This window comes from Lissotriton helveticus, chromosome 4_1, assembly GCF_964261635.1.
Source record: "Lissotriton helveticus chromosome 4_1, aLisHel1.1, whole genome shotgun sequence".
Lineage (NCBI taxonomy): Eukaryota > Metazoa > Chordata > Amphibia > Caudata > Salamandridae > Lissotriton > Lissotriton helveticus.
The window spans coordinates 208,465,853-208,485,312 of NC_136063.1; positions in this window are offsets into that span (position 1 = coordinate 208,465,853).

Here is a 19,460-nt window from a genome sequence, read left to right on the forward strand (position 1 = left end):
CTGCCATTGTGAGCCTGGTTTAACGGGCTTCCCAGATGCCAGAACAAGGGCCTGTGTAACTCCACAGCTAGTGATCATCTCTGTGTGGAACTCATCAGAGCATAAAGGCCTGTTTGCCTCTGCCCTGCATCTACTTCATTTGTTCTCTGAACTGTGACTGTCACATTCGACAGAGTTGGGGTTAAGTAACGGGTTATTTACAAGTCCAGTACGCCGTTTGAACATCCCTTTTTTGACATTCCGGCGGCACACGGGGCTTACCCGTATTCACGAGGCATTTGACAGCCACCCTGCCTGGCTTTTCATGGCCTCGTAGATATGGTACACTGCAAGTCACTGCATTGCCTCATACTGCATGGGAGGGGCATGACATGCCATGGGTGTTCTGTTGTATCTTAGGTCTTCCTGCTGCTCAGTTAGAATGCATGTAATGTGGAATGTTGCATGAATGGAATGTTAGAGGTTGGTGAATGTCAGTTGGGTTAGGGCTGAGCAGCAGGACAGCTGCTCCTGATGGGGTTATCGCTTTATCTTATTATCTAACATATTAACATAAATAAAGTAACTTACGTTATCTACATGGAAATACCGGCTTCTTTCTGATTACATCATTTGGCGATTGTTGAGTAGAAGAATCTACGCGTGCAACTCAAAAGAAACTGAAAAACTAAAGGAGTACTAGAGGGAAACTGTGTAGAGAAGTCCAAGCGGTTGGAAATTGGAGAGAAAAAAAATAGTTTAGAGGTAAATGACTTGTAACAGTTATCATATGAATGTGTGTAACGTTGTCTGGCGCAAAAGAGGAAACCCCATCAGTTACCCTGCCACCGGTCGCCCTAGTACCCAGGTGTGCCGGATAAGCATTAATTAACAACTTATTACCAAACAATTTGTGGTTTATTGAAGTTCGGGGGCAAGGAAAACTCGAGCCTCGGTGTAGAGTACATGCTTAATTACAACTGCTTTGCTGTTTGTTTGTGTTCGGGGCAGAAATCGGGCCTCAGAAAGATGTACATACTTAATATTGTGTTCGGGGGCAGAAATCGGGCCTCAGTCAGAAAGATGTATATGCTTAATATTGTGTTCGGGGGCAGGAATCGTGCCTCAGACAGAGAGATGTACATGCTTAATATCAGCCGCTTTGCCGTATGTTTGTGTTCGGGGACAGAGATCGGGCCTCAAAGAGAGATGCACATACTTAATGCCAGCCGATGTGTCATTCGTTTTTTTTCGTGAGACTACATTATGGGTTTAAGTGTAGTGTCTGCGCTGTTTGCAGTGAGTGTTGCTTACCGGATTAAAGTTTTCTCGTGACTGGTGTTTTGTTTGTCTAGTGATGTTCAAAAAGGAAAAAAAAACATTCTATTTCATGGCATTTTTAAAAAAAAGATTATCGGCTGTTTGCAAGGAGTCCAAGTAAGCATACGTAAGAGAAAAAGCTTAAAACGTCTAAGGGCTCAGAAGAACATACAAACGAACTGAACAAAGGTCATGGTAATGCATGCGGTTTTGTGAAGAAGCTGAAGCGGTTTGGTGAAGTAGTTGAAATGGACAATCGCAGACCAGTGAGCCAAGATGTGCCTTGAGTGAGACAAAGGTCACAGAAATAGAAGCGGGCCTCTGAGTCCAGCAGAAGCTATATCTGGTCAAAGGAACCAGTAATGGAAGTTGGTCCAGCAGAAGCTGTAAAAGACAATGGTTCCAATTATGATAGTGGGTGTTGGGGAAATGTTCAAGAATTTGAAACGGAAGGCCAAAAGACGGAGTCGTAGAACCCACAGAGTTTAACTACAACTGTTGTGTATGAGTGAGGTTGTATTACCACCCACTGGTTAGTGTGTGTTTGAGATGACTGCAGTATAGTCTCTCAGTATTGGTGTAGTTCAAGAGCTCAAGTTTGGAGTCCAATTTCAAGTAACTTGTTCCACAACAGGTTGTGAGTTGGTGTCATATTGTTAGGCCACACATGAGCTGGTGTGTGTATGAGGTGGCTATGTTGTATGTGGTCACTCAATGTTAGGTATTGTGTAGTGTTGATTGGTGTATGAATGAGTTATGTAAGGGCTTGTTCTGGCGCATGAACGAGTTATGTAAGGGCTTGTTCTGGCGTATGAATGAGTTATGTAAGGGCTTGTTCTGGCGCATGAATGAGTTATGTAAGGGCTTGTTCTGGCGCATGAATGAGTTATGTAAGGGCTTGTTCTGGAGTATGAAAGAGTTATGTAAGGGCTTGTTCTGGCGCATGAATGAGTTATGTAAGGGCTTGTTCTGGCGCATGAATGAGTTATGTAAGGGCTTGTTCTGGCGCATGAATGAGTTATGTAAGGGCTTGTTCTGGAGTATGAAAGAGTTATGTAAGGGCTTGTTCTGCTGTATGAATGAGTTATGTAAGGGCTTGTTCTGGCGCATGAATGAGTTATGTAAGGGCTTGTTCTGGTGTATGAATGAGTTATGTAAGGGCTTGTTCTGGCGCATGAATGAGTTATGTAAGGGCTTGCTCTGGTGTATGAATGAGTTATGTAAGGGCTTGTTCTGGTGTATGAATGAGTTATGTGAGGGCTTGTTCTGGTGTATGAATGAGTTATGTGAGGGCTTGTTCTGGCGTATGAATGAGTTATGTAAGGGCTTGTTCTGGCGCATGAATGAGTTATGTAAGGGCTTGTTCTGGAGTATGAATGAGTTATGTAAGAGCTTGTTCTGGCATATGAATGAGTTATGTAAGGGCTTGTTCTGGTGTATGAATGAGGTGTGTGGGTTTCTATCACATATTCATTATTGTGAGTATTTATTATTGTTTTAATTTTCTGACTATTTGATTCATCTATTATATTTCACAATGCAATTGTTCCCATAACAAAGGGAGATATGTTGTATCTTAGGATATTTCACAATGCAATTGTTCCCATCACGAAGGGAGATATGTTGTATCTTAGGTCTTCCTGCTGCTCAGTTAGAATGCATGTAATGTGGAATGTTGCATGAATGGAATGTTAGAGGTTGGTGAATGTCAGTTTGGTTAGGGCTGAGCAGCAGGACAGCTGCTCCTGATGGGGATATCGCTTTATCTTATTATCTAACATCTTAACATAAATAAAGTAACTTACGGTATCTACATGGAAATTCCGGCTTCTTTCTGATTACATCATATTCCCACTTTATCTCCATGGTTTTTGACACATTCCCAGATTTAGTACAAAGCGTAAAACTAGGACTAGTTCATAACCCTGCACCTCCCCAGGGGTGGCGTAAGGGTTGTTTTTGTGAAGGATGATGTTTCTTCCACCACAAAAAAAACCTGATTTCAATGCAGATACCCTTGCACCATGGTACAAGAATGCCTGTGTTGGTGGTAGGGAGCCATTTGTGCTTCAGCGCAGTGTAATAGGACAGGAATGCACTGTATCTCTTTTCTTTTGATGATGCAGCAAAGTGATGTGCACTGCTGCCCTACGTGACGTCAAATTGTAGTAAATGAGGCCCTGAGAGACTGCTGCTCAGCCAGCGGGAAGCTGTGCGGTGTCGATTCTGTAGATGACTGACAAAGAGCAGCATATAATTCCATTGTGAATAACCGAGTCAGGCTCGGACTGAGTCATAATGACCAACAGATTCAGAGGCTGAGCTAGGCTGCTGCCTTTAAGGAATACTTGCAAATGAGTCCCTGACAATAAGCAGCTTCTGACAAAGGAAGTCAGAGAGTTACTTGCTACTTTGCTATGAGATATCCTGATGTTACTAAGCGGATTTCCCAAATGACTATTATTTGTATTAAGAAAGTCACTGCTTGGACAGTATATTGACAGTGAGGTGTATGATTGCCAGCTGAACTAGACAATTAAGCCCACTTCCATAGCACTGAAAGTCACATCTAAAGAGTAGGTAATTGGCAATTCAAAGAGCTCTCAGTAGTACCTGCATCCTGTGTTTCCAAGGACATTAGAAATACTTGTTGGAAGGATTGCCTTGTTGCCCTCCTGTCACACAGACTTAAAGAACTGACCTGCCATACAGTAGAGGCTGTCTGAACCGTGCAGCATTTTTAGAGGGCACTGTGTACACAGATTCTGGTCTGTTCAGGACTTGTGTACATATTGCTGCTCTAGTTCCTGAGTTTTCTCCCCAAGAGAGCATTACTCTTCGGTCTTGACTAAATGCCGGGGGAAACACGAGCTTCATTTTGCAAGTCTATTTCGGCATACCATGCATTGTGAGCTTAATATTTTCACTAATCAATTCTCAAATCTTATCAACGTCAGGACCTTCAGGAGCACACAATTGTTCACTGCCCCCATCTTTAATATTTCCAGGTCACATGAACAGGACCAGTGACTGTATCATGAATGGCTGTGCTGGCTCAGCGCAAAGCTGAGCGCCTGTTTTTATGCGCATGCAGTATCTTAAGTGAATTCATTTGCCCTGAAATTTCTTGGAGGTAGAGTTTGATTTACAGACAGTCCAAGCCCTTTCAATTTCTAAACTGTGCACTCTAAAATAATGCTGTAACTCATAGAAATTTTGGGCCAGATGAATGCCCTCTAAACAGGCCCTGAGCTAGTGCAAGTGTTCAAAATGCAGCCCTATGTCATCCAAATACCTGCACCACATAGTTATCCTGAACTAGCCTGCAAGGTGTTGGTTTGATAGTCTCTCCTGTCACAGACTGATACTATTCCAAACCAACCTTGCCATGTTTGACCTGTCTTTCTCTTGTCTTCACAGAGAATGGGCTGCCAACTTCTTAAAACTCTGTTGTTTTTTCTTTACAGAGGAGCAGTGTATATATACATTGCGGTTGTTCAGTCTGCACAACTGAATTAGGTGCAGTGGGTGTAAATAGATTTTGTTATGCAGAGTCACTTGATTTACTTGTTACATTCCAGTCAGTATATATTGCCATGGTTGGCAACATACAAAGTAGAGTCATTCAAAGCATTTGCAAATTTGAGCAACTATCTACATGGGTAAGAGCATCCCATGAGATTGCCTTTGGTAAATCATATACATTTCTTTGAAGTATTTACAAATAGTATGTGTGGCATAACATGTGCAAGCAAAGGTACATGGTAACAAAGACTAGTGATGATTGTTGTTACTACAGGTGCTTACTAAAACACTCTAAATAATATGTATTATCATTTTACAATTTTATTGTATCCAATATATTAAAGTGGAAGGATGAGGGACTGCTTTGGCCCTGCTGGGATTCGAGCTTGTGACCTGCAAGTCACACCAAATGTCCATAGGTATGATTATAATCATCTAACCGGGATGGGGGGAGAGAGAGGTCAGGGGCAAGAAATAACGCCTTGCTAAAAAGTCTAACATCAGCCATGAGATTTTGCACAGGGACAAGTTCGAAGTGAAACAGTTACAATTCTTCAAGCAATAATGTCATTTTTCTTTTTTTAATGACAATGAAATCAGAGCTGTTTACTGGTTTCCTCAAATCTGACTTACACAAGATAGGGAAACGAGTACCTGTATTCCAAGTGAGATTTAGTGCAATTGTTTAATTAAAAGAAATATGCCAATCCCCACTGGAGGTGCCTAATCTTTTATCATCCCCAGGCCCCTATTGATGTGGAGATGCTTGTTGCTCTCTCGTTATGTTTGTGTAACATACACAAAAAAACATGAGAATGCAAACATGCATTACTATGTGGAATGACATGAATTTTGGCCTTCATGAATCATCAGACCTGATATGGGATGTGCTTCGTAAAAGGTTAGAAATAAACAAAAAAGTAATTTGTAGAATGCTTGAATGGATGTCAGCTACTGGTAATTGCTGGGACTGCATTCCAGTCAGTCCTTTCCCCCCACAATGGCACTCTAGGCATCTTTGTGCAAATCAGTCTTTGACCATTGAGAAATAGGAAGAGTCCAACATGAACAGCCAGCCCAGGTCCCATCCAGATGCAAACACAAGCAACCCCAGGCAGATTTCAGCTTATTTGGGCCTCATCAGGGATGTGCAATTTGGATTTAGTGGTACAACAAGCACGGGACCCATGTCCGTGCCCATTCTTTGGACATCTACCGTGAAAAAAACAACAACATGATGAGCGGATCCATTAACTTGATCTCAACCACAGGTAAAAACTCAGCACTGTATTCCAGTCCATCGTTTTCCCCACTATGCCTCTCTAGAAAGAAACCAGCCATCTATGGATCACTCTTGGCCCTATTCCATTAGAAAAAGTGGCTCTTTGAATTTGGAGTGGTTGAGAGCATACCCAGTGAGATCTCCTTTGTCCCAAGGAGCTAATGTGTATTGCATACCCTTCAAAGAAAGTAAGAGCAGACACGTGTCTCTCACACTTCTCTAGGACAAGTGAGGTTCATAAAGATTTAGGGCCTGATTACTACTTTGGTGGTGCGGCGACAGGTCCGCTCTGCTGCTGAACAGCTCAATCTGTGGTGGGACTGCCTGCCAAATTCGGAGTTTTGTCCTGTCTGGCGGGTTTTGTTTTCGACGTTCCTACGGCGGTGCCCTGAAAATGGGCACCGCCATGGCAACACCAAAAACAGTTCCTTCATGGCATGGACACAAAAGTCCATGCCATGAAGGAACCAGTGTGCATGCACACATTGTGCCACCGTGTGCATCCACAGGGTGTGAGGCACCAGGGTTCTCTGTTGGCCCTCATTTGTTTCCTTACTGCCACGGTTTTCATAGCGGTGGAACCACCATAAAAACTTTGGTGGAGAGGAAGCATATTATTGCCTCCTGACCTCCACAACAACGCCAGGGAACGGCAGGTCCATGGTGGCTGCGGCGGGGCTGTGGTGGTCTCACCGCCCATATCATAATAGGATGGTCAGGAGACCGCCCCCACGATTTTGGCGGCTCGTGGACCGACAGGCTCATATACGGGGCCCTAGAGTGTTATGATAAGTTTGACAACTCTGCCACATAACCTTTTATCTGCAGGGTTTATATGTACATACAAGAACCCTCACCCTGACCCCTGAAAGAGTAGACACATACAGCAGTTGGTATTGTACAGTAAGAAGATATTTATTATTTACACAATCAGCACATATGTGTCAGAAGGAATAACATTATTATGGTAATCTCAACAGTCATTATATAAAATAAGATGAGCATTAAAAAATCCCAAAGAGTTTTACATAACACATTCATGCTACCTGTAATACAGTAGTCTGATACCCAAGTAAGGCCTATATGAATTTTATTTTCAGCTTAATAGTTATTATGTTGGCTTAGTGAGTAGTTATCGCCTTAACTATTTAATGCCAACCCATATACCTATCCCCTCATACCACAAAACGCGGTTGGGCCTGCAGTTGAATAACAGTGCTCCAGCATGTCCCATCAAGCAATCAGTCCTGATGTCTGCTCCTCCCGAATTCTTGATGGAGAGGGGGATGGACAGCTGCTGTGCAGTCTTTCTTCTCTGCACTATGGATCATGAACAATGTCTCTGACAAGAGACATGTTTGAAAGGCCAGCAGTTGTAACTAAATTTGCTCCATCCTACCTTCCAAACGTGTTTCATGCTGTGCCAGATTGCTTTGCAGTGGTAATCACAACACATAGTTCTTTGATAGGTAAATAGAAGATACTTGTCTGTTGAGGTTTTGGTATTTTTTTCGTGCAGCTAATATAAATCTGATGCTAAAATAATATGGTGATCTTGCACACTATGGTAGTTAGCATCACCATTCAAAATATTCGTTTTGTGGGACTGAAGCCTTATGCATACACACTCTGAAGAATTGGTGCCTCTCTTGTTGGCATACAGTTAGACCTGGTTTATATGCTACATACATGTATTATTCGGAAACCACTGCCACACACTAAAACGTAGGTAGCTACAGTCCAATGGCACAGTGAGAGCGGAACTCACTTCTTTGCACTAATTCTGTACCTAGAATGTCACTCTTAGAGAAACTAAGGGGCATATTATCAAGGGAGTTTATCTCTGCTTTTTTGGCTTTAAAAGCCAAGAAAGCGGAGATAAAATTATCTCCGTATTACCTAGCTGTCGCTAACACCAGTTAGCGACAGCTAGTTGGAGATAGCGACCATCTTGGGCCCCACTTTGCATGTCAGTGATATTTATCACTAATGACATGCAAAGTGGGCGTGCCAAGATGTTAGCGACTGGAAACAGTTGCTAACATCGCTATCTCCTATTACTAACTTTTGGAGATATTCGCGCTAAGCGCGAATATCTCCAAAAGCTAACACCTGACCTGAGCAGTTCTTAGCCATGTTATCCAATGGGAGGTGGATAACATGGCTAAGAGCATTAGCTCGGTAATGCATGAATATCACTGACTTTTCAGCGATATTCATGCATTGCGGCCGTTTTTTATCGCATTTGTGATAAACCTTGGTAATACCAAGGTGTATCTGCGATAAAAATCGCCGCAGCTCAGCGGTAAAATTTTGTCTCTAACCAAGCAATAGCGATAATTATCGCTATTGCTTGGTAATATGCCCCTAAATAACGTGATGGATATAATGCTTGAGTTACTATCATCCACTGGTAAACATTTAGGTCCGCAATCAGCTAATCATATTTTTTTTGTACGTCATGGTTACGAGTTGTCTGTGATGGTGAGAAAATCCATGTTTTTCCTTTCATGTCAATAAGCAATCATCAGATCACGTTGAAGTTATTTGAATATATTACATTTGTAAATGGACACTTTAGAAATGCTCTTTAAATTTCTACGGAAATCATTCACATCTTTAATATGTAAAATTAATCCACATGACTGTACAAATTCCAAGAACCTGACTGATAGAATCAATCAATCAATCAAGTAGTATGTGTGTAGCGTGTCTTATCACCTGAGAGGGTACCCAAGAGCTTGGTGCAGGTCTCAGTCGAAGAGCCTGGTCTTGAGCTCCTTCCTGAATGGTTCAGCGAGGGTGCAGTGCGGAGGTGGAGGGTGTTCCAGGCTTTGGCAGCGAGATGGGAGAAGGAGCCTCCTCAGGCACGACAGTGGCATATGCAAGAGACCTGTGCAAGGGTGAGGTGAACTGAGCTGAGGTTCCTGGGGGGGGGGGTGCTGGTGGAAGTGCAGGTAGTGGTTCATGTCGGCGGGTCCTTGGTCGTGGATGGCTGTGTAGGCGTGGGTCAAGAGCTTGAAATGGCATCTCTTCTGGACCAGGAGCCAGTGGAGGTATTTTAGGTGCTGTCTGATGTGGGTTCTCTTGGGCAGGTTGAGGATCAGACTTCCAGCTGCCATTTGGATCCTCTGGAGTCTTTGCATGAGTTCGGTGGGGGTGCCTGCCTAGAGTGCATTGCCGTAGTCCAATCAGCTGGTGATGGGTGCCTGGGTCACTGTCTTCCTGTTGCTGATGGGGGGGGGGCAGTTGAAAATTTTGCAATGAATGTGGAACATGTGGAAGCAGACTGAGGAGGCAGCACTGACCTGATGTTTCATGGTGGTTGCGCTGTTGAGGATGATGCCAAGGTAGAGGGCGTGGTCTTTCAGCACGGGGTGGGTCCGAGTTGAACCAACCACCCGGAGTCGTTCCAGATGGCAGTGTGTTTGCCAAAGATCAGAACTTCAGTTTTGCCTGTGTTGAGTTTCTGGCAGTTGTCCTACATCCAGGCTACGACATTCATCATGCAGTTGTATAAATTAGTCCTCGTCGAGGCGGAGTCGTTTGAGAGCGAGAGGACGAGCTGAGTGTCATCAGCATAGGAGATGATGTTGATATTGTGAGATCTTATGATGTCGGCGAGTGACGACATGCAGACATTGAAGAGGTTTGGGCTGAGGGTTGAGCCTCAAATGGTGTTCTTGGCTTGCGATGCGAAGGGAGGGAGGAGGACTCTCTGGTTGCGTTCCGTGAGAAAGGATGCCATCCATCTGGCCATCCATCTGAGTGCATCACCTGTAATACCAATCCGGCATAGGAGGTCGATGAGTGTGTGGTGGCAGACGGTGTCGAAGGCTGCAGAGAGGTCAAGAAGGATCAGGGCTTCTGATTATCTTCTGGCGAGGAGGGTGTGGATGTCATCCGTTGTAGCGATAAGGGCCGTCGCTGTGCTGTGGTTGGCTCTAAAACCTGATTGGGAAGGGTCCAGTAGGTTGTTTCTCTCCAGCTCTTCTGTGAGTTGAAGGTTGATAGCCTTTTCCAGGACTTTGGCGGGGAAAGGGAGCAGTGAGAGGGAAAGTAGTTCTGGAGTTCCCTGAGGTCTGTTGAGGGTTTCCTGAGGAGGGGTCTGACCTCCGTGTGTTTCCAGGTGTCCAGAAAAGTGGCTGTGGTTATTTTGGTGTTGAGGAAGGAGGTGAGTTGGAGGCTTCCGAGGTGGAAAAGTCAGTAGGGGGAGGAGTTGGTGGGTGCTCCCGAGGGGAGGGAGTTCATAAGAGTGGTTGTCTTCGGTTTGATGAGTTGTTCCCGTGCTGTGAGCAGGTGGTCGGCGGTGGTGGTCGATGGGAAGCTGAGGAAGTTGGAGGGTTGGGATCGAGGTTTTTGTAGATGGTATCTATCTTGTTGTGGAAGTAATGGGTGAAGGGGTTGCAGAGTTTCTGTGAGGAGGGTATAGAGTTTTCTGTAGCCGACGGGTGGATAAACCCTCTGATGATGGTGAAGAGCTCCTTGCCCTGGTTGGCACTGGTCTTGATCCATTGGGTCAGGGCTTCCTTCTTTGTGGCTTTGATCTGGTGGTGGCAGTCGTTGAGGGCTGATTTGAAATTGGCTCGTTTGGTATGGCTCCATTTTCTAGTTGTTTGCACCTGTATTTTGACGTACTGAGTTCCAGGGTGCACCATCTGGCTTGTTTGGAGGGTCTGTACGTTTTAGCTGGTTTGGTTGGAGTGAATCGGCTGGCTGCACTGTTGATACAGTCGTTGAAGTTCTGTGCTGCTTGATCCAACTTGGTGGTGTCTTTGGACTGTGAGGTGCTGAGGGCATCGGTCCATTACTTCTGAGTGACATTGGACCTAATTTGGAAGGGGGTGCTGTGGCATTTGGGGGTGGTGCGGGCAGGTCCAGCGATGGTGAAGTGTAGGATGGAGTGGTCTGACCAAGTGAATTCGGAGATGTGGCTGTAACTGATTCTGACGCCAGACATGAAGATGGGGTCCTCCGTGTGTCTTGCTTTGTGCGTTAGGTCGGAGACCAGCTGCTTGAGTGCAATATTGCCCAATCTTTCCAGGATGTTGGTGGAGTTAGTGTTAGTGGGGTAGTCTTCAGATTCGATGAAGAGGGGGGTGATGAATTATGTGATGGTGTCACTGAGGCTTGTTCGTGGTCCTGTCGGTCTGTACGCGAGAGTGCCCCTAATGGTAATTTTATCATTGGTGCAGAGCTGGAAATTCAAGTGTTCCATGAATGGAGTGGTGTTGCCATTGGAGATGGTGCATGTGATTGATTCCTTGTGTACGATGGCAATGCCGCCTCTGTATTTATTTGTGAGGTTGTCGTGTTTCGTCTTGTAGCCAGTGGGTGATGCCATGGTGATGTTCAGGGTCGATGCAGGGTGAGACAGGTCTCTGCCATGAATGTCACGTCAAGGGTGGTGATGGTATCCCAAACATTGATGGCGTGTTTGCAGAGCGATCTGGTGTTAATCAGGAGGCAGCTGAGGGCCTCAAACTCAGGGACTGGCGTGGCGTTGGTTGCTGCGATGGTAGTTGGTGCTGGAGTGGAGGTGAATCGGCAGTGGAGGCAGGTGAAGAATCCCGCTGTGGAGTGAGGTGATGCAAGGTAGCAATTGTTGTTGCATCCAGGACCCGAAGGTCAGTGACGGAATACCTGTGAGAGTGCGGAGGGCGAGGCTTCATAGTGCTGGGTGCGGTCCAGGCACGGACGGGTGCAGATTGGCTTGCCTTTAGTGCGACTTGGGCACACAAGCGGGTGCCTGCTGTGCGCACCTGCTCCTTTGCCGCGCATCGGCCTTAATAAGTAGTCCTGCGATGTGGGAGGGGCTGGCAGGGAGGCGGAAGGGTGGCAAGCAAGGAAACGGTGGGAGCAGGAAAGACTGCTGGAAAATGGTGCACTTACCGGAAGAACAAGCGCCGAAGAGAAATTCTAAAATTACAAAAGGCCAAAGTAAACACCAAAAACAGTGACAATTTGAATTACAGTTATTGGCTAAGCAGTGCACAGATGCACTTAAAAAATATGGGGCTAGAGAATGAAAAAGCGGTCACTTCAACTCAGGACAGTGGCTGGAACTGGCAGTTCGGGGCTGTTTAATTAAATTAACTTCCATCAAATAACATTTGCAAATAACATTGACGGCCTATGTATTTTTTACAACTTTCGATCTAAAATATTGTGAATAAACACATTTACCTACCTGCCATATATTTAAGTGTCTCACCTCGCTTAACTCTCTTGGGAATTATCAATTCTATTTAGAATCGTCTCCTAATAATAAAAACAAAAATCACAATTTTGACAATTCAGTAAACTGCTATTTTTCAGATGATACATTAATTGCACGCAGCACAGGTTGTACGTGACCCGAAGGAACGGCATGCGAGCTGAGGTAGCCAGCGTCTGAGCCTTTCTCCTCAGATGACCATTGGCTTTAAGACCGCGATTAGACAGCTGACCTTTCTGTCTTGTCCATGAAGAATATTCTGCATTTAATGCTTTATCAACCTCAATAGGATTAAGCACGATGGGATAAACAGACAAGTTCATGCACGATTAAATTTCAGGGCCATATTATTCTCTAAAAAAACAGAAAAAAGATCTTTTTGGGCTTCGCTGCAAAATCAATACAAGGGAAATAACGAAGCTGGGCACTGCGCCCAACAGCCTAAATTAAAATAGTCTTTAGCTGAGACTTTGCGTTTGATCAATGACTCACAAATGTTCTTGCATACGGATGCTAAAAAGCGCATGCGCAGTGTCTGGTTCCTATGCAGTCATTCATTAGGCTTTACTTGGCCTCTGTATGCTTAGATTAGCTCTCATCACTTTTCACATAGCGTAGGGGTAAAAATTACTATTCCCACTCCAGAGAGTGTTGGATAGCGTAGGGGTAAAAATTACTATTCCCACTCCAGAGAGTGCAACAGTAGGGAAAGTGTTGGATAGCGTATGGGTAAAAATTAATATTCCCACTCCAGGGAGTGCAACAGTAGGGAAAGTGTTGGATAGCGTAGGGGTAAAAATTACTATTCCCACTCCAGAGAGTGCAACAGTAGGGAAAGTGTTGGATAGCATAGGGGTAAAAATTACTATTCCCACTCCAGAGAATGCAACAGTAGGGAAAGTGTTGGATAGTGTAGAAGTAAAAATTACTATTCCCACTCTGGAGAATGCAACAGTAGGGAAAGTGTTGGATAGCGTAGGGGTAACAATTACTATTCCCACTCCAGAGAGTGCAACAGTAGGGAAAGTGTTGGATAGCGTAGGGGTAAAAATTACTATTCCCACTCCAGAGAGTGCAACAGTAGGGAAAGTGTTGGATAGCGTAGAGGTAAAAATTACTATTCCCACTCCGGAGAGTGCAACAGTAGGGAAAGTGTTGGATAGCGTAGGGGTAACAATTACTATTCCCACTCCAGAGAGTGCAACAGTAGGGAAAGTGTTGGATAGCGTAGGGGTAACAATTACTATTCCCACTCCAGAGAGTGCAACAGTAGGGAAAGTGTTGGATAGCGTAGGGGTAAAAATTACTATTCCCACTCCAGAGAATGCAACAGTAGGGAAAGTGTTGGATAGTGTAGAAGTAAAAATTACTATTCCCACTCTGGAGAGTGCAACAGTAGGGAAAGTGTTGGATAGCGTAGGGGTAACAATTACTATTCCCACTCCAGAGAGTGCAACAGTAGGGAAAGTGTTGGAATGCGTAGGGGTAACAATTACTATTCCAACTCCAGAGAGTGCAACAGTAGGGAAAGTGTTGTATAGCGTAGGGGTAAAAATAACAAGCTTATAAATAAATGTTTTTTTTTTTTTAATAATAAAAATATTAACTATTAAATAAATATAAACCATTTACAAATACCAATACATAATTTTTAAAAACATGATTAGCTAAATATTTTTAACAAAAAAGTTATTTAAAAATACCATATAATAATATTTAATTACCAATTAATAATTAATTAACAATTATATAATTAACAAATCAATAAATTAAAGAACATTATTACTTAATTACATTTAAATTACTTCCCACCCTATTCCCCTATAAACCCACAACCCACTACAGAACATAATTATCAATTAATCAATTAATTAAAATTAATGACCAATTAATTAAAATTAATTACCAATTAATTAAAATTAAATGATAATTCCTACTAATTAATAATTAATTTAACATAATTAAATTACTTCCCACCCTATTCCCCTATAAACCCACAACCCGCTACAGAACATATTTATCAATTAATCAATTAATTAAAATTAATTACCAATTAATTAAAAATAATTAATAATTCCTACTAATTAATAATTAATTTAACATTATTAAATTACTTCCCACCCTATTCCCCTATAAACCCACAACCCGCTACAGTACTAAAATACAAAATTTAATTAAATTACATAAAAATAAATTGAAAATATAATAAATACATAATATTATACACAAAAATAATAAAAAAATCGATATTAGTAACATCGAAATTATTAACATCGATATTACTGACATCGATATTTCAAACTTCGATATTACTAGTATCGATATTAAATCTATCGATATTACTTACCTTCTATATTATGTCCCTTCGATATTTAAACTTTGATATAATTGTATATCGATATTTAAATATCGATATGTTGTCTGCATACCGTTGTACCCATGTCATCTGCAGGCTAAGCGTGGCCTGTGGGGTTTAATAAAAGGGGAGGACCCGCACATGGGGCATCTCCCAACCTTACAATACCGAGTGTGGTCTCTGTCATTTGCATCCCTTGTACCCCCCTTGCAAATAGTGTCTGGTAGGCTGTGTATCTGTACTTGTACCTGTATCTGTACTTACCAGACAGGACGGCACACTGGCGATGAGGAGGGCCATGACCCTCGCTATCATTCGACTGTTGCCCCTGCCGTAATACCTGAACAGCATGCACAGCTAATGCTGGGCTGCTTGGTGAAGGCCCGCCGTGACTCTGGCAGCGGGTACAGGGCGGTGTTCGTACAGCCGCTTTTGTTGAACGACTGCATTCCTGATGCTCCACTAACACGGCGCTGGAGCTCGAAGAGCCTGAACTCCGCACCGTCACCGATTGCAATGCACCCAAGACGCAAACTGCTGTGCCACTTGCAGGCTTGTCCCCGTCACCGCGCTAGTGCGCATGCGACCCCAAGGCGGCCCGCCTGATGCACAATCCACACATGCTACGCGCACAGGTGAGCGCGTGAAGAGGAGCACACTGATATCAAGGGCAGCTGTGGTACACGCTCCCCGAACGTGGACCCCTGGGGAGGCCAAGCACAGGTTTTTCTTGCACAGAGCCAATCCATCAAGAAGGAAGAGGGAAGACACGAGGCTGCAAGCCAGGAGGGAAGGAAGGGCAACCTCCTCAAGGCACATACCCCAGCAGGGCAAGACAGGCAACAGCCCGGGGATGATCAGTACCCGGATAGGAAGGCATCACCAGACAACACACCAGTGAAGACAGACTAGGGGACAGCAGGCCTGGAAAAAAGAAAAAAAAGAAAAGGGAAACAGACATAAATAAAATACTAATAAGGAAGAAACAAGGGCATAGACACAGAGAAGGCCCAGAGGAGGAACACATGCGCTTACTGACAGGGGAAAGGAAGACACAAGCAGGGAAAAGCACAGAGGGACATAATTAAGGACACCATTCACTAGAAGCATGGCTGAAGATAACCCAGCACCGGCCCAACATAGACCCCCAGTGCATCATACACTTACCAGGGTGCTACCACCTTTCAGTGAACTGGAAGACCCAGCGACAGCATCCCCCAGGTGGCAGATGTGGATAGAACGCCTGAAAAACTATTTTGTAGCCACGAGGGAGACCGACGGGGCAGTGAAGAGGTCATTATTCCGGAGATGAAATATTCAGGATATTCAAACACTTGCCCAATACTGCCATTGCCACAGACTACGAGGCTGTGGTTGCAGCGTTAAATGCCCATTTTGATCCCCAACTCAATCCCGATTTTGAACGATTCAAGTTGCGCCAAGTCAATTGACGCATTCTATACTCGTCTGCGCAAGTTGGCCTGCATGTGCATGGAGGATGATCAGCCAAAGGAGATAAGGTCCCAGTTCATCCAAGGGTGCCGAGGCAAGACGCTAAGAGGCCTCATTTTGTGTCAACCAAATATTGCCCTGAAAGACATCCTTATACTAGCCAGGACCCACGATCTATCCACGGCAAGAGCAAACGAAATGGACCAGGCCCTCACGAAGACACAAGGAAGACCAGAGACCATCAAAACAGAACAGGCTGGCACTCTCCGAGCATGGACACGGAGTGATACACCCAAGAAGACAAAGCCTGAGATGTCTAAGACAAGGTGTGGATACTGTGGGCATGAGCCACACGCAGCAAAAGACTGCCCTGCACAAGGCAAAACATGTGTGAACTCTGGAATTCCCAACCACTTTGCAGCCATCTGCAGAAGACAGAACCGGGGCCGAGATACCCGAGGACAAAAGCCACCCTCACGAAGGGTGCAACAGCTGTCCCTTGCAGATACATGCAGAAGGAAGAACAAAGAGCCAGCCAAAGTTACCAAGGGCCAGAAGACTCGTCCACGTAGAATGATGAAGTGGAGACATATCTGATCTCGGTCACACGAGAATTAAAGCGGTGCAGAAGGCCACAACCCACATGTGTGGTCAGGATTGCAGGATCAGAGCTGAAGGTTATCATCAACACAGGGGCGTCTGTAGATGTGATGGGACTTCAACAATACCGACGCCTCCAACCTCGACCGAGATATTTGCTTATGGGAGCCAAACCCCCCTGCTACTGAGAGGAAAAATATCTATCCTGGTCAGATCAGAGGACCAAGAAGTCATTACCATCATCCATGTCATAGACCGCGAAGCAGACACCCTAATCAACAGTCACACTGCGGAAGATCCTGGTTTGGTATTGTTTGCCAGGAGTGTCCAAGTGAACCAAGTCGGCGAGATACTGAGGGCTTGGACGCATCAAGTGCGACCCGATAAAACTACACATTGATAAGACTGTCACCCCGGTGGTGCTACAACATCAGAGAGTCCCATTTCACCTGAGGCCCCTGGTGGAAAAGGAACTTGAAAAGCTTGAGAAGCAAGGGATGATCAAGAAAGTCTCAGGACCAACGCCATGGGTGTCCCCGATGGTCATTGCGACGAAGCCTAAACAGCCGGGAGAAATACGTCTCTGCATCAACGTGAGGCAATAAAAAGGGAACACCACATAACCCCTACCATGGATGACATAATTGCGGATGTCAACGGGTACAGATGGTTTTCTAAATTAGACCTAAATGCAGGGTTTCAGCAACTGCCCTTAGCTGAAGATAGCCGCTACATTACAACTTTTGGTACTCATCTGGGGTTGCGGCGGTATGAGCAACTGAACTTTCGGATATCCTCAGCCGCAGCGGTGTTCCACTACACCAACCGCGAGATGTTATCCAGCTTACCTGGGGTGATAAACGTCAGAAACGACTTACTGATCCACTCAGCGACTGCCACTGACCATCACAAGCATCTGAGGAGCACCTTGCGTCGCCTCAGTTAACATGGAGCGACACTCCACTGGAAGAAATGCCTGTTTTTAAACAGTCCTTCGAACTCTTTGGATATGTGTTCAACCAGGAGGGCACCCAGGTGGATCCAAAAAAGTTGCATGCCATCAGGAGCGCCCCAGCTCCAACCACGCCTACTGAAGTGAGGAGTTTTCTCGGCATGGCCACTTATTGTGGGAGGTTCATCCCCGATCTCGCAACCCACGCAGAACCACTGAGGGCCCTCACAAAAGTGGATGTTAAGTGGAACTGGGGACCGTGGGAAGAGGAAGCGTTCCAGAGCATCAAAGACGCATTACTAGGGGAAGCCACCCTCACCTATTTTGATCCAGCAAAGCGCACTGAACTACTAATTGATGCCAGTCCTGTGGGGCTGGAAGCTGTGCTCGCCCAGGAGCAAGGCTGGTGGGTGGCCCTATCATTTGCCAGCAAATCACTGTCCCCCAATGAAGCAAGATATGGTCAGATTGAGCGGGAGGCAAATGCAATAAAATGGGCCTGCAACCATTTTCATCTATACCTGATAGGCCAGCCATTCACTGTGGTAACGGACCATCAGCCTCTGGTCCCTCTCTTCAAAATATCGGCCCCTCATCCACTACCCCGAATTGAGCGATGGGCCATACAGCTCCAGCCTTACCATATGGAGGTAGTCTACCGCCCTGGGGCGAGAAACCCCACCGACTTCCTGTCCCGACAACCGCCCCCAAAGGACGAAACAGATAACCTCGAGGAGGTGGAACAGTATATAAACATGATCTACGTGGCAGCATGCCCCCAGGCGATGATGCTGGAGGACATTAAGCAAGCCACTGAGAAAGACCCTATTTACACCGTACTCTGCAAGCAGTTCAAGAAGGGTCATGGAAAACATACCTCCAGCAAACCAACACATCGGCGCTCAAGGACCGAGTTGACAAAAATATGGAGAGGGTGAAGCGAGGTGAGCGCTACGTCAGACAGAATACTCCTCCGATGCCCGAGGCTGGTAATCCCACGAGCACTGAGGCAAGGAGCAACCCAACTAGCCCATGGGGGTCACCAAGGAGTGACAAAAATGGAGGCAAGAATGAGAGAAAAGGTCTGATTCCCAGAACTCAAAACAATGGTGGAGGATCTCGTACGCTGCTGCCAAGCCTGCCAGATGACAAGTGCACTTGAGCGACCGATCTCGGTCATCACTGAAGAAGCTTGCACCGTCCCATGGTCGAAAGTTAGCATAGACTTTGGGAGTTTCCCGGGAGGAACGCATAAGCTCGTCCTCATAGATGCATTCTCAAAATACCCCATAGTGGAACCAGTCATGTTGACAGCATTCGCACAGGTGGCACCTGTCTTGGATAAAGTGTTTGCCACATTTGGGTTTCCCACCGAGATCCGAAGTCACAATGGGCCACCTTTTCAAGGGTCTGTCTCTGCCACGTTTCTCCAACAACGAGGGATCCACCCCCACAGCGTCACGCCCCAATGGCCTCAAGCTAACGGGGATGTCCAGCGATTCATGAGGACACGAAACAAAATGCTGCGCATTGCCAATGTGGAACAAGCGGATCCGGAGCGGCGCCTCTACGACTTACTTCAGGAATATAGGATCACTACACACTGCACTACGCTACAGAACCCCTGGGCACTCATTTTCAGAGGGGCGCAGAGACACCTAGTTCCCACATGTCCAGGATGGACACCCCCACCACACGATGTGCAAGAAACCCAGGCAAGGCGTGAGCGGCAAAATCACAGAGCAAACATTCGACGCCACGCCATACCCCGGCCACT